Below are 15,830 nucleotides of genomic sequence, written 5' to 3'. Positions count from 1 at the left end.
GAAAGGCTCATATGTTTCTCCTGAGATGTTTAGATGGACAAATTTGCAGCAGCGCGTGGAGAAAATGAATTGTTGCTGCAAATAATTATGCAGAAGTGATACCTTCTTACCCAATAATATAATCCTGCCACACAGCTGAGTACAGTCTACTTGCTTTACTGACATGCACTCTTGGTCTGGAAAATAAAGCAAAGACTGCAAAGTTGCAGCATTCTAGCCAAACCCTAACTGCCAGTTGGGCCTCCAATTAAGCTGTGATTACAAAATGTTATTATCATGCAGAATGATTCCCATGTTAGGGTTTTGTTTTCCACCAGTCCCTGTCGCTAACTCACTTGTGCTTTTACTGCTTCTGATCAGGATTTGTCTAAATGTAAAGGTTTAAAAGTGTGCATCCCCAGCTGTGGTATTTGGGTTTGTATACCCAAGTTACAGCTCACCTCTAGTTTGTACCTTCTAGACAGTCAGCTGAGGTATTTGCAAACCCCTCTGGTTCTGTCTAAAAGGTGCAGAAGGAACATAATGTTTCCATGTAAAATGTCATACCCATGGAAAATAATGGGTATCTGCACTTCACACAAAGGCAAAACTGAACAGTGACTAAAAACCAAATCTGTACTATTATTTTCCTATGGATTCTATAAACTACAGGAGAGAACACATTGAAAGTCTTTATTTTCAGGTGCTTACAATCATTAAAAAATAAAATGTTCATGGGCATGAAAATTGTCAGACCAAAAGGATTCTTTTTCCCCTTGAAATTCTAACAACATTGTAGCTGCCCATTTATAACACTGACATGCTTCTGGGTCAGAATTATTTCATCATTGCCAGCTATTATGCATAGTTCCTTCTGCACATGGGACAGCAAGAGGCTGTATGAAGGTGTGGATGCTGCACAGACACTGCCTGAAGTCCCTGGTGGATTTCTGCTGCTGCCAGCTCCCCTAACAGTCACATCTTGGGACACTTGGAGGTTTGAACAATGTTGCCCCCAAAAGCCACAGAACGTTGCCCCTGCAGTCAGGTTCCCTTGCTGATTTGATATAATCCGGTGGATGTTACTTGAAGCTAAGGATTGCCACAGTTACATCTATAGAAATCCATCACATTCTCGCTGTATCAGCCCAGCAATAGCAACAAATGTGGGTGTCCCTGTATACAGGATGTGTGCATACATGCACACACTCATACACACCTTCACAGATATACACAGACAGGATCTGATGCAATCTCCAAAAAATCAGTGGCCATTTATCTCCAGATCTCAGTAAAAGTTCCTCCTAGCTTATTGATATCAATGCCCTAATGCCTAAAACCAGTCAGCTAGAAAAATCTGAACTTCTATGCTCTGATAGGATCATTAAGGTTGGAAAAGACCTTGAAGACCACCTGGCCTAACTGCCAACCCATCCCCATCATGCCCACTGACTATATCCCTCAGTGCCATATGTACACGGCTCTTGAACACCCCCAGGGATGGTGGCTCCACCACCTCCCTGGAAACAGCCATTAATAATAACTGGAAAATTGTTACCTGTCATCTTTAAGCACAACCGGAATATGAATTATGGAAACCTCCAGGGAGTAAAGAGCAAGTGGTCTATGAACAAAAGGAGGCAAAATTATGATAGGCAAATGTCAAGATTTTAAATCAAGTTGATTATTTAATGATGTGTTATTCAGACGCTGTCTGACTGGTCTCTAGATTTATATATACATTTTCTTGCATTAGGCATTTTCAGTATTGAGCATCTTTTCTAAAATATCCTAGGTATTGCTGATCCAGGTTTGAAAATGTGATATGGGCTGCGAAATCTCCGGAGTCTTCCATACTGCTATCTGTATGATTCTGTGTCCTTTGAGCTAGATCAAAATCCTGCACTGATAGCAAGTAATACTAAGATAGTAAGGGACATAATTATGGTTTTAGTGTGGCCTTAACTAAGGAATGGCTGAGCATTTTCTGCAGCTGGGGAAAGAACAGTGCTGAATCTGTCATGCTGTCATATAACCCACTGCCTAGCAACTCTGCTTGCTCTCAAACATTGATCTGCATGTTTTCGATAATTTTATTGTATATGCAATGACTGCTGCCAGGTAGCCCTAATGCTGACCTACAGCTGTGTCTACGAGATACCAAACTGGGATGTTACTCTTGGCAGCGGTCTGTGGCAACCATCTTTGGGACACAGAAGATCAAAGACAAGTCAGGGAGCCAAAATACATCCTGAAACAAAAGTAGCAGACCAGGGTTGGTTTGCTGGCTCTTTGTTTATTTTGTTCATCAACACTGAGAGTAAAATACTTTCCAAGAAGATGTTCAAATTTGATATTATTTCTTTTTGAAGCTGTGGTTCATTAAAGGGTATTTTATTATTAGCATTATGGTTGCCTGCATATAAAGGCTCAGGCTTCAGTCTCCAGATCGGTCACAAGCAGTTTAATAAGATTCAGATGGTATACAAGCTATCAGAGAGGTATAAAATTCTTCAGACTTGCAAAAACAGCTCCCTATCCTGGCAGACCATAATATCAGCAAACTCCAGTTCCGCTTTCTGTTTATCATAGATGGTTCTGATTCACAGCGAAATCAAAATTACACAGGAAATAAAAATATTCTAACTTAAAAGTATGCGACAGAGACTTTTTTGCCCTTCCAAGACTATTCTATAATTCTGGGGGGATGAGGGCATTTTGCAGCAGTGTTTACCACACTAAATATTCCAGAAGAAGCAAAACATGTGATGGGAAAAAAGGCAACATAAAAACCCACTGATCCTCCAGAAATTGCGGTGTGCTTAGTCTGAAGGAAACGAATGTATCGACACACATCTCCTATTGTTTAAAACATTGCTTCTGTTGTTTAACATGAAAAAGCCTGCTGCAGGAAAAGGAAGGTTGGATAGAACATCTGCACGTGCATCTAGTTCATCCATAACTCCTGATTTAAGCTCTGATTGCAATTGTTGCATAAAAATGAGGTTAAATCCCTAAGTAGCTGCTAATTCCCTACATAGACTTGTAAAATTCCGTGGTGAACAGTGTTGATGTGAGTGGAGTGAGTCTTTGCATATATGTCTGCATATATGTATTTATATGGTACTTCTGTGTCTGTTTTAAATACAGAACAAAAAAGATTTTTAGGAATAGTCCTATCCTTCTACTTCGTTGTTTGTAGATCTGATATGTCTGTATTGAAAATCTGCCATGCTGACAATGAAATTACAGGCTGGAAATGAGCCAACTTCACAATTCACTTATCTCCTATTTATTTTGCTAGTGTTATTGGCAAATTGCATCAACACACCACTATTCCTTTCATTCTGAGGGAAACGGGAAACTTATAATATGTTCAGTATTTTTTCTGTGAAATGTAGATACCAGTGAGGGTGATAAAAGCTTCGGCAACAAGGAGAAAAGAATGAAAGCTGGCAGAAATTATGTGTTCTTTCATGCTCTTTCAACTGTGTTTTTGGAGCAGTGTGATTACAAGGGAATTATGTGCTGATGAATATATACATGCATGTGCTGGAACATCCAGGCAGGCCACCCTTTAGCAAAGCACGCAGTCCCTGGACATGGTAAAAGACCCATGTTCTCATTTTGGATATGTTTGCAAAGTCACTAATTAATTCAACAACTCATATTCAGTAATTACCATTATCTTTTTTTTTTCCCTTCTTTTTTTTTTTTTTAATAATGAGTTTGAATTCCAAAGAAACCTGGCTTCTTTTCCTCCCTCTGTCTCCACACAGGAAAGCTGTTGAATAAGCATAATCTTTTTATTTCTTATCTTTCAGGAATGCAGGCTGGTTCACAGTGTAAGCAGCTAAGCAGAAAGATTTCATTCATCTCATTCATTAAAATTCAAATAATTATGAAGTCAGAGATGTTAACTTTTCAGTTATTACAATACAGCTGGCAAACAGAGACTGTTGCACCAACTGGGAGACTGGAAGCTTCATCTTTGGTGGCCAGGTAATTTCACTTAACAGTTCAGCAGGAATTTAAATCAATACTTCTGAGAAATCTGCTTTATGAAATTATTATTACGAGTAATTGATTTAAATGTGCATTTCACAATCTCATGCTATATATGTAGGGATTATTTCCAGAGCCTGTGGGTGTGTTTCTTGCTTTCTGTAGGTACTAGATAGAGTTCAGTATTGAGAAGGATAACCCATGACCCCTATAAATTCTTACTCTACAATGTTAAAAACTTAACTGTACAAGGTGGGTGGGACTGCTTGAAATGCATGTGCTCAGGGGAAGGGGTAGAGCTGGGCTTGTAACCTTTGCTAAGATATTTAAATCTTTTTTTCTAACTTTTTGCTATCTGAAGTCCTCCCTTGAAACATTTATGTTCACTACTTGTATTTGTCTTCTCAACTCAAAACTGAGAATACTTCCAAGAATAACTACCGAAAAATCAAATCAATTGTTAGTTTGAGGCTTTGGCTTTGCCACAGTAGAAGAGGAAATATTTGCCCTGAGGTATTTACTCTGTGGTAGACTGGTTGTACTGGTCAGATTTGTTGTGAGTGTATACGGACGTAGCCGCTGCAAAATGAAAGTCTTTCCTTTGGGAAATTACCATTAACTTCAGTAATTACCACTTAATTGCATTGTACTTTTCCCCCAGTTATGTGCCAGAAAACAAACTCAGCTCCTGTGAAACTTAACGAGTGATGAGAATGAGTGAGATAAAGGCAAAATATTCATAGCCCAGTCATCCTTGCCCCATAACTTGCAAGTTACTTTGAATGACAGAAATTAAAATTCTTCCTGTCCACTGCATGTCACCATTACACCATAGAGATGTGCCCACTGCAGCCCAGTGCATTGGTGGATGCAACCATTCGGACGGTGGGGATGTTTGGACAAAGGAGCCTGGGATACCTGGCAATCTGACATTCTTCTGCGATCAGAGACTAGTTATACTTCTGAGGCAGAAGGATGTTCTCTGTATTCAGCCACGGCCATGCGAAAAGCTGCCATGTTGTCTGGCAGCTATTTTCAGTGCAAGGGGTAACTGCTTGCAATTTGTGGAGGGACAGTGAGAGAAGTCTTGGTGGAAATTGAAACAGGAAATTCCTAGTGTTATCTTTGTGCCTCTGCTCAGTGAATAGCTCTCTCCAGCCTTTTATATTATGTGATTAGAAAGAGTTAAATGAGCATGATTGCCATGGAAATTTCTTAGGCATTAATGTTTTCTACTTCTGAATCGAATGCCCTTGTGATAGAAGAGAAAGAACAAACATCAAAAGTACCTTTTAACTTCACAATTCTTTCTAAATTTCTTTAAACTTATAGGCTATACTGCTGGCTTTCAAACTTCAAAGCATGCAGGAAGATCAGGGTCACAGAGAAAATTATTTCTTACAGTTTAATAAAATATGCATGTGAATCGTATGACCTGCTGGAGAAATTATTTATGTGTTAATGTAATGTTGTAACATTAATTACACACTTTAATTTCTTCCTTAGTAGCTTCTTTACCAGTAAGGACAGTACCAGTACTAAATTGGGCTTGAAACATATGTTGTGTCACCAAAGCTTAAATTATTTCCAGACAGAATATAATTTTTGCTTCCACAAGAAAACAATTCTTTCTTTTAGCATCTGGGAAAAAGGAAACAGCTGAGATATTTTGCCTGTTTTCCAGTGTTGCTCTTCCACAGTTCTTTGTGTGATGAAAATTTATTGATAATTCAATGTGTTTATTTTTTTTATTATTATTATTATTTTCTGTGAATGAGTCACACAGCTTGTATTTATGGACATTATTATGAAGTATTTAATTCCATAGGATTCATCCTTTTGGGCCTGATTCCTTAGGGGATTTCCTAGCTCTCTTGCTATGATACACACGCAATTAAAATCATGTATGTGCTAGCACAAAAGCATATATTGAGTTTACCTTCTGATTTACTGTTTATGTAAAAATCTTACTGCATACACAAAAGTTCTACATTATTTATTTTAACAATGCCCTGTAACAACTATATAGTTCAATTCTAAATTGTCTAGAGCCTGTGAAAATACAATAGGTTCTTCTCTCAACTACAGCACAAACTTTCTTTATGATCTTTCCATATCACCTACTTCTGAGTCTTATCAAGTGTAAATCTGAGGCCTTACCTCATTAGTGTGATCTGAAATTAGTCAAGGAAAGATGTTACAGATGTGAAAAATACTATTATTCTTTTATCTCTTTTTACTGTTTTGCCCCTTAAGATTTCTTTGGTTACATTTTGTTCTTGGCTGATGGTAAATTAGGAGAAAAAAGAAATAGGAGACTTGCCTGTATCATACATTGTTATATACATCTGCCATAATTTTCTTAACTAAATAGTCTTTGTTTAACCTGCTGAAGTGTATACCTGACTACTATTTGAAAATTGCTTGACTTCATTTTATTTTATTTTACTTTTTTGTGACAATAATATTGGAGGTACATTTTTATCCAGAATTCTTCATTTTATTGTCAGTGCTAATTGGGTTATTACTACGCTTCTTACACTATCACAGAACAACCTGGATCTCAAACAGCTAATATGTTCTCTCTAGCTAATATACCACCTTTCTTGTACTTTTCCCTTACCTCCTCATGGATGAGGGTTTCCAATTGAACTTCCACCTGCATCCAGTATTCACCCAAACTTTCTTTGACTTGATAACACTGTGATGCCCTCTGATGATTTTTGTCATAACTTGGACCTACGTTGACTTCACAAATCAAACAAACATATAACACTGACACACAACCAGTGTCTGGACTGTGCTGAATTCCACACAGTATCCACTGCATTCCAAAGTGTTTGATATCTATCACTAGACATTTGAAAATCTTCATTATTGCTAGGCTTGTATATAGGCTTTATAGGCTTAGGAATAAGGACCTACTGGTCATCCCAAAGTACAAGGTACCTACCTGCATAAGAAAGTCCTGCATAATATCCCATTTAGAAAAGGAATTGAGAAAGCATAGTATGTTTCTCTAAACAGTGAAAAATATCAGTGCAACAAGTCCAGCTTGTACAAAGTGCACTGGAGTTGTTACAAAAGCTATGGAGGAATCATAAGTAAAGATAAATGAGACACTTCACAGAAAATACCAGTTAACTTGAGCACTTCCCTGAAGCATAAATGATTCAAATATGAAGCTTTTTTGAGGTTAGGAATGGTGTTTAATTTTACTTTTTTGCACGTTGGCAGTATGTGGAATCTGTGGCAGCAAAGGTGGAATTACCAAAATACCACAGGTATGTTTTGGGCACTGCTGCTCTAAAGGATGTTAGAAAATACTGGAAACCATACAAAGACTTTTTTTTTTTTCCTGGACATTTCCTACCATTAGCATTCTGGGATGTGTTAGATAAATGTCCAGAAATCTTGGGTGGATATCTGAGTTTTGCATTTTTCACAAGATGCACTGGACTGCCAAATATTTTTGAAATTCACTTGTAAAGCTGAAATGTTTCCGTTCATTATCTGGTATGATCCTGTGATATATTTATTCCTTCACTTATTCATAAACTGTTCATATATATATTCTTAAATTATTTATATTATAGTCTATTTAACAAGAAGGAAAAAGCTACAAATTTTCTTCTGTCTGAAACTTTTCTTTGAATCATTCATGTTTAGCATTAGCACAGTGAAGACTTGGGTTTGAAATCTAAGAAAGAAACCAGAGGGATAGGAAATGAATGCTGGGGTAGAAAGAAAATAAGATCATGTAATCATAGAATCACCAAGGTTGGAAAAGACCTCCAAGATCATCCAGTCTAACCGTCCACCTATCACCAATATTTCCCACTAAACCATGTCCCTCGGTACAACATCTAAATGTTTCTTGAACACCTCCAGGGATGATGGTGATTCAACCACTTCCTGGTCAGCCCGTTCCACAGCCTGATCACCTGCCTGATGACTATTATTTTTTCAAATTATCAATTTTTCTAATTAAATTATGGCTCATCTAACCATCCCAAGAATCTGCAACACACAGATGACTCAGATCTTCTCCTCTAAGTTTGCTGGCTCCACCATAGCTCCCTTCCCACTGTGCTGATGCCATGCAAAAACTGTGTGTTGATGTGTTCATCAGCTCACACTTACATCATGTTTGTTGTATGGATTTCCCCAGAAGGAAAGAATTCTTCTCTCCTCACAGGTCAGGTGCATCCCATTGTCTTTCTGTGCTGATCTGGCTTTGCTGGAGTTAGTTAAGCTGGAAGCGGACTACTGTCTCCTGTATCTGGTGCTGGGGTGGGCAAAGTAGAACCTGAGGAACAGTACCACAAGAGAGGTATGCTGCATCCATAGAGCCCTTGAGCATCACCCACACCCAGGCTTAACCTTCATCTCTTTCAAAGTTCCTCCACAAATCATGTTCCCAATTCATGTCCCAGAAACACCTTCAGCAAGCACTCCTCTTGGTATAACATGGGGGACTTTGCACACCAGAGCAGCCTCAGGCCTCCTAGTTAACTCACAGATCATCTAGTCAGGCCCTCAACTTAATGTTTAAAGGCTTCAGGTTCCTTTTCTTTTTTCTTTTCTTTTTTCTATTTTTTTTTTAAACACAGTGCCAATGCTCACAAAAGACATACAGTAAGATTGCTCTAACTGTTCAAGTGCACAATGATTGTTCCTGCATGGTCCAGCCCATGTCATGATAAACCCATTCACATTGTTAGGTGCCTGTTACTAACAGTTCTGTGCCAAGATAGCCTGAATAGTACTGTACTTTCTGGGTACCTACACTGCTTTTTCACTGGAATTCAAAACTGCTATTCTGCTCCACTAGCCTTCTGATCAAATCAGTCCATTTATTGAGAGGATCTTCTGGCTATATTTACATACAACATATTTTTATTTTATTCCTCACTGTATGTAAGTAATTACTTTTACACTGCATTCTCAGAGGTGAGTGACACTATGCTAGTAGTAGAGATGCTATTCTGCTTCCAGCAAATGCTCTGAGAAGCGTATGATATTAGTAAGGTCTGTTTCCTTGGTTACATTTAGCAAATTTGCATACCAGCTTGGTACTATTCATCATCAGAGACACTGTAGGCTCTTCCATATAGAGAGGGTTTTGGAAGTGAATAACCTTTGCATTCCTAGCTTCAGCTTTCAATAAATGGATGTATGGGAACTGTTGAGTCACGGCCTGAACCACTGATTGATCACCTGAGGCAAGGACTGGGTCAGCCATTGGAGCACAGGTGAAGGCAATTCAGCTGTGTGACCAGAAGGGGTGGAGCCTGGCTGCACCTCTCCTAGACCCCATTTAAGGGCTGACTGCCACTGAGGAAGGGCCTCTTTCCTTCCTTTTGGAGTTTTCTACTGTGAGCCTAGGACACAGGTGAGCATTTCATTTTTTGATTGTCTCTTTCTACTACAATAATCTTTTTAACTATAAACCTGTAAAATAATGTCTTAATTGTACAATGGATGAGGAAAAAATAGTTGTAAATGTATATATAGTAGGAGGTAGGTTGAGAATCTGAGCCCTGGGAGCCTTTGGAAATTAAATCAGATCTTTTATAAGATTATGTGATGGAGCTGTGATTGGGGTTGCAGGAACAGCTTGCAAATTTGGCTCTAGTGCCTGTTTATGAATACTCACAAGATGACCTTGCCCAGGGTTTGTGTCCTGTCTATGTTTTATGATTAATCATTGTGATGGTGAATGAAACGGCTCTGCTGTTGAATGTTCACTCAGTATTCCCTGAAACATGAACTCTTCTCTGAAGTTGTGCTGAAGCAATGGACCAAGAGAAAGGTAACTGGGTACAGAATCCAGGGGAGACCAGTAGAGCTTACACTGGAAAATAAATCTTCCCCTAACTGGCACAGCCTCTCAGACAGAGAGGTAAAGTCATCTCCTGCCTTCTTGAAGGAATGTGTGTAGGCTGGAGGGGTTCTGTCTTGTTCTAGCATGCCCAGCTTCTCCATGTCCCCCACACATGGTCCCATAGAAGTAGCGGAAGGCTGCTTTTCTTTTTATCCTTGCAAGTCATAGCACCTCTGGAGTATAGGGAGTAAAATAATTCTAAGAACTGAAAGCCATCAGTGTGCGTTTGCCTACATTTCCTGAATTTTGCTGAGTTCTCTGACTTACAGAATATTTGTCTTATTCTTCAGAGTGTCTAGTATGATGCTGTTTTGGTTCAATGTTGGTAACAGTGATGTTTATAGTTTGTGCTAAGCAGTGCTGTACAGAGCCAAGGCCGTTCTTGGTGGAGGGCCCAAGGAGCAGGGAGGGTGCAGACCTGGAACAGCTGACTTAAACTGGCCAAAGGGATATTCCATACCATATGGCATGTGCCAGGAGAGTTTTGAAGGGGGGTAGGAATACTTCTTGCTCTTTTCTGCTGCTTGGGAGTAAGTTGGGCACTGGCTGGGGTATGGTGAGCAATTCCTTGTGCATCACGTATATATGCATGAATGTATATGGCGTATTGTCATAACTGTTACCTTTTTCCTTTTCTCTATTTTAGTAAATAGTTTTATCTCAACTCAAATTCTAGTTTTTTGGTTTTTTTTATTCTCTCCTTCAACCCACTGGGAAAGGGAGAATGAATGACTGTAGGGGGCTGAGCCACACAATCACAACATGTGCAACTTGCTCAGCACACACATAAAACATAGGTGACTGAAGCCTGTGCCAGCAGTGGTAAAGCTCCTAGCAATATAGAAAGTGTGCATGTATAAGTGCATATCTGTTTTTATGGGAGTGGTAATTATTAAAGCAAAATCTACCTCAGAGCCTTTTAGAATGCAGTTCTTCATAAAGACCTGAACTCAAATTCATGGAACTAATAAAATTTACAATGTTGAGACATCAAGAAGCCAGGTTCTATGGTAAATCTCTAATGGCTTCATTTTTTGCTTCAATTTGCCAGATTATGGCCCAGCGCAATGTGTGGAGGTCTGGTGGGATCCTTGCAGACAAATAACTGCTCTGGGACAAGGCTAGGGCGAGATGACATTACAAGCTGTCTTGATTTAAACTTTGGATTAAGCAGAAGAAGATGGAGAAAAGTGCCTTGTGTGTGTGCTGGGGAGAAAAATGTTAGACCGTCTTAATTGCATACAGTTCAACTGCAAAGATAAATATCCATTACGAGTTTCTTTTTTTCTGGGTGAGATTCTGAGCACTTAAATCAGGAACACATTTTTCATGTTAAATTCTCAAAATTCAACACCTCTATTTTTCTCCCAGAAACATGGGTCTTTGTGTTTCCCATTAAAAAATAAGCTGCTTGGATTCCAACACATTTCAGGCAGTACTTTTTCCTTGGTGTCCTTTAACTAACCTGTAACAGCATGCTCATTGTTGTTCCTGTATTTTGTCAGATTTCAGAAGAGCAGTGTCTCAGCTTCTGATGGCGAAAACAAATCCTCTTCCTAATCAGATAGTCTTTATTTGCTTGGTTTGTGATTTGGCTGGGCTGTTCACCTAAAAACCTATTGCATTGTTTTTGACCACATTTCACGAGGTGCTCATGTTTCTGCAATCTTTCAATAAAACCCATGGGAAACAGGAGGTGGTCAAGCAGGATGTCCTAAATTAACATAGTATCAAATTTGAGACTATTTAGAGGGAATATGAAGCTAATGCAATAAAAACTATTTGTAAACAATATATGAACAAATGTAATTAAACCAATAAAATTATTTAGGATTTTTTTCATTGAAATAGTGAGATGTTTTCTTCATATATAATCAGCGGGGTCCTAGGGACAGCTGAGGAGTAACCTGAATATTTCCAAATTTAATAGCGGGGAAAGTATTGTAATAAAAACTAGTAACAAAGAAATATCTGTCTAACAATATTGCAGAGCAACCAAATGGTTGGTTCTAAAAACAGAAAGGAAAATACTGTGGTTTTGCTTCAAGATAAATATTTCTGCTTTATGCATGCTATAAAAATGTATCCCCTTCTGGACAAATTAACTAGTTCTAAAAAACTGACTTTTTTTGCACTCCCTAAATCTTTCTGTTTTAATGACCTCTGTGCTGCAATTTTTGCCTCCAAGCAGTAATTAACCACTCTGCAAGTCACCACAAATAAGTCAGAAATGAATTACACTTTTATAAAAAAAAAAAAAAAAAACAAACTGTAGCATTAATATAGTTTAAAACAAAGTTATCAAACTTGTGCTTCTACTCTCTCCTGTGATTCAAGGACAAATGTTATGAAATTTTCAATAGCTGTTAGTGTCCTGCATAACAATTTTGGTTGAATACTGCAAAGCCTGAATAAAAAGAAGTCTGAAATGAGCAGAACTGTCCTTGAGCACACCTTAAAAATAGTTCATGTTTGTTATCCAAGCACAGAGAAACACTTAATGCAACTTTTTTCTAGGGCCTTGCATAAGATGATAGGAGAATATGTGAATAAGATGAAGTATCTTCCAGTGCATTTGATCATATTTGATCAACATCTTAGGGGGAGGAAATATGAGGAATGCTGTCATACAATTTTACCTGAGGTTTTTAGTTAACCAGCAGAAGGTCTACATACGGATCTTGGTTCTTTCACTTAAGCTGGTACCAGTTGGGAATAAATCTATTCAAGCCAACAAAACCTCCCTTAGGCATACAGTGCTCAGAATTCTATCAGTTTACTGCTACAAATCTTTCAATAAGTTAATAGTAAATATCTTTGCTTCTGAGATGTGGCTTGTTTTGTTTAAGGAATACACAGCAATATCTTCAGTGTGTTTGCTTTGCATCAGCTTGTACAGCATCTGCTTTTGTCAGTAGCATTTCTTTGACACCATATGTGCCAAATGTAGTGGATTTTACATGACCAAAATTGCTGTATTAGAATAAAGAGCAGAACTTTGCTTTTTTTTTTTTTTCTTCTAACCAACTCACACTGAAATGGGACACTTTAAATCTGCTCATTTTGTTAGGGTAAGATTCACTTGATATTAATGCTGATGTGCAGCTGTTCCCTCCTTACACCAAGGAAAAATAAATTTTTGAATTGGAATTTTGAAGGGGTGCAATTAAAAGCATTTTATATACTTGTAATACATATTTTTAGGAGTCTGCAAATAAAGACCATCTTTGAATTTTTTTTTATTCCCAAATTCATTAAGTCAGTAGGAAATAATTTCATAAAAGTAAACTTTTTTATCTGTTGAAAGTTAAGAATGTAATTCATTCTGGTAAGAGAGTGCAATCTGAGATACAGCAGTTGACATTTTGAATTTAAAGATCATAGAAATGAATAAAAAAATCTCTTTTATGGGCATTGTAACTTAACATTAGTCAACTTTTTAAATTACATGATGTTTGTGTAGGCTGGATATATTCTTGGGTGAAGTCTTGCAGAAATTCCCACTTGCTATCTACCTTCATGTTTGGATTAACTATATACAGCATATCAAAATTAGCTAGATTTATATCAAGATAGCTGAAGTTAGGTTTCTGACTGCTTAGTCAATCAATTTTGAAATGGAGCACTGAGAATCACTGAATTATGATATTCAACCTGAACAATCCAATGTCAGCACTGCATTCTGTGTGTGTGCATATGTACCATCCTGTTTGTTTCCTAGGTGCCCCTAGTGTAGGTTACTTCCACATTGAACAGTTCATCTCTATGCGTATCAGAAATCTGCTGAAGAAAAAAAAATTGAGTTATTACAAAAGGTTTTCTTGCCTGAAGGTCATAAACTCAGTGTCAGTGGGAAGTGACTGAAAAGGCAGTGTGAAACCTTAGGCATTTTCCAAGATCATTGCATCAAAATACCAATCCTACACTACTCATTTTTTTTTTTTTTTTTTTTTTAGTGTGGTTCATATTTTCAGTTGTTCTTTGATGGGGGAAAAAAAAATAATAATGCAGATCTCAGGTATTATGCTTGAGGCTGCAAAGGAGTAAGGGGATTATATTGGCTATTCTATGTCACAGAAAAACTGCAATGCTTGAAATGAAACAGGTGGGAGATAAAGAAGAGGATTGCAATGTGAAGGTGGAATGCTTTCTTTTTTTGTCCCCCTTCACACAACCTTCCCTGCTCTCCTCATTGCTCCTTTCTTCCCTCTTTTTTTTTTTTTTTTTTTTTTTTTTTTTTTTTTTTTGTGCTTGCTACTTCCAGGATCCCCTTTCCCACCTGGGGGTTGGACTCGATGATCTCTGGGGGTCCCTTCCAACCCCTACAATTCTGTGATTCCGTGATTCTGTTTCCCTCTCTTTTCTGGATTTCTGTCTCCTTGCCCTAGGTCTGGCAGAGGACTTTGTGGAGTGGCACTGCCATGAGCAGCCTGGGGATCTGTTCTGTGTGTCATCCTCCTTTCTAGCAAGGCTGGCAGTGGGGGATGGTGCGGTACCACGAGTGTCAGGAGGTGCAAACAAACAGTGTACAACCATTGCCAGAGCTGAGCTAGCAGTTTCTTTCAGATACAGTCAGAACCCACAGTCTGAGAGATGGGTCTCAAGCTGCTTGTAAACACTGTTTTGTCTGATGCAGAGGCTGGAACAGGAGTCCATGTGGTACATCCATTCATCTGCCAGGGAGTGAAGCAAGTCTGTATTTTACCTAGTGCAACTCTGCTTGATTTGAGTCTTCTCATGGTGGATTTTTGGGATCATACATATTTTTATTGATTAAGTTTGATGACCCCAGCAGTTAACTACATAAGACATGAAAATAAAACAGTTTATTTCCAACAGAGCATTACTTCTATGCGCAGTGAAGGGTTCACACAACTCATGAGGCTCACCAGAGGCTCTTTCCCACATACTGGAATGATTCCCTCTTCCTACTTGCTCCCATTTCTGGTTACAGTAAGTAGCCTCCTCTCCTTTCTGGGTGCCTGTGTGCACATGTTGAAAAATACATGTTCCCAGTTCCACTCTATATCCAAGTATTTGAGTTTTCCCTTTGTTCTTGGACTCTGCCTGGGAAAGGTAAATCTTACTGGTTTTCCAATAGGCAGATGTGGTCCCAGTTATTGGCTGCTCATGTTGTTGCCTCCAAAGTTTCCTTTATAACCTTATCTTTCCCTCTGTTCTCATTTCCTGCTTCTTCTCCACTAGGAGTTGCCTTTGATTTAGTAGGTGAACTCTGGGGCAAATCGTGTTTTTAAAAAAATATGTATGGGTGCCTTATTCCCCAGTGAAGCCTTGGAAAGACTGTATATGAGCCTCCCTGAACTATTCAGAAGGGTTGAGACTAATTCCAGCTCCTCCCTGGTGAGCTTGGCTGCTCTCCTGCCTGCAGCTGTCTTCCAGCTCTGAAAGTCAAGGACAACCTGGAGAAGAACAAACAAAGGGAATGCTTTGTTGGCTTGTAGTTTAAAAATAATTGCTTTGCTTAGACCTTGTAACAACCTCCATCATTAACTTTTGGGAGGGGGTTGTTTCCTTAAATCCAAACACGTGCCCATATGCTCTCTGGGAAATTTGTGACTTAACCCAGTGAGATGGCATGACCTTCTGCCAGGATGAATAATTTTTGAGCTGAAATTCCAGTGGCACTTAGTAAGCTGTGCAGAGAGGTCGTATACATAGCATTACTCATGATGATAACAACATCCTAAACCTTATCATTACGTTTTCACATTCATAAATATTTCAGCAATAATCTGTAACATTTTGCACTTGATTTTTTTTCACATTCGTGGAATCAAAGATTGCTAGCAACACATCAGTGAAGAAAAGGTTAGCAAAGCTGTCGTTTTCCCTCTGATATGTGTTCCTTGATTTTTGTTTTCATGTATCCCAAGAAATTTGTTATTTTGGCTTGTGTGTTATTGGCACTTTGAGATGGGACTGAACTGGGCTCCCTCAA

At 38.5% G+C, this 15,830-nt stretch overlaps 1 long non-coding RNA gene across 2 annotated transcripts in view; it reads left to right on the top strand.

The window, feature by feature from the left end:
• Nucleotides 1-3,716: 3,716 nt before the first annotated feature.
• Nucleotides 3,717-15,830, top strand: part of LOC125696257 (uncharacterized) — a 109,525-nt gene continuing 97,411 nt past the window's right edge. For both annotated transcript variants that reach the window (XR_007378251.1, XR_007378250.1), the window contains exon 1: nt 3,717-3,981. This is a non-coding gene — a long non-coding RNA (uncharacterized LOC125696257). The remainder of the gene's footprint in view (nt 3,982-15,830) is intronic.

Source organism: Lagopus muta, chromosome 7, assembly GCF_023343835.1.
Source record: "Lagopus muta isolate bLagMut1 chromosome 7, bLagMut1 primary, whole genome shotgun sequence".
Classification (NCBI taxonomy): Eukaryota; Metazoa; Chordata; class Aves; order Galliformes; family Phasianidae; genus Lagopus; species Lagopus muta.
Note: the sequence above shows the minus strand (reverse complement) of the source record. Positions and strands in the feature narration are given on the sequence as shown.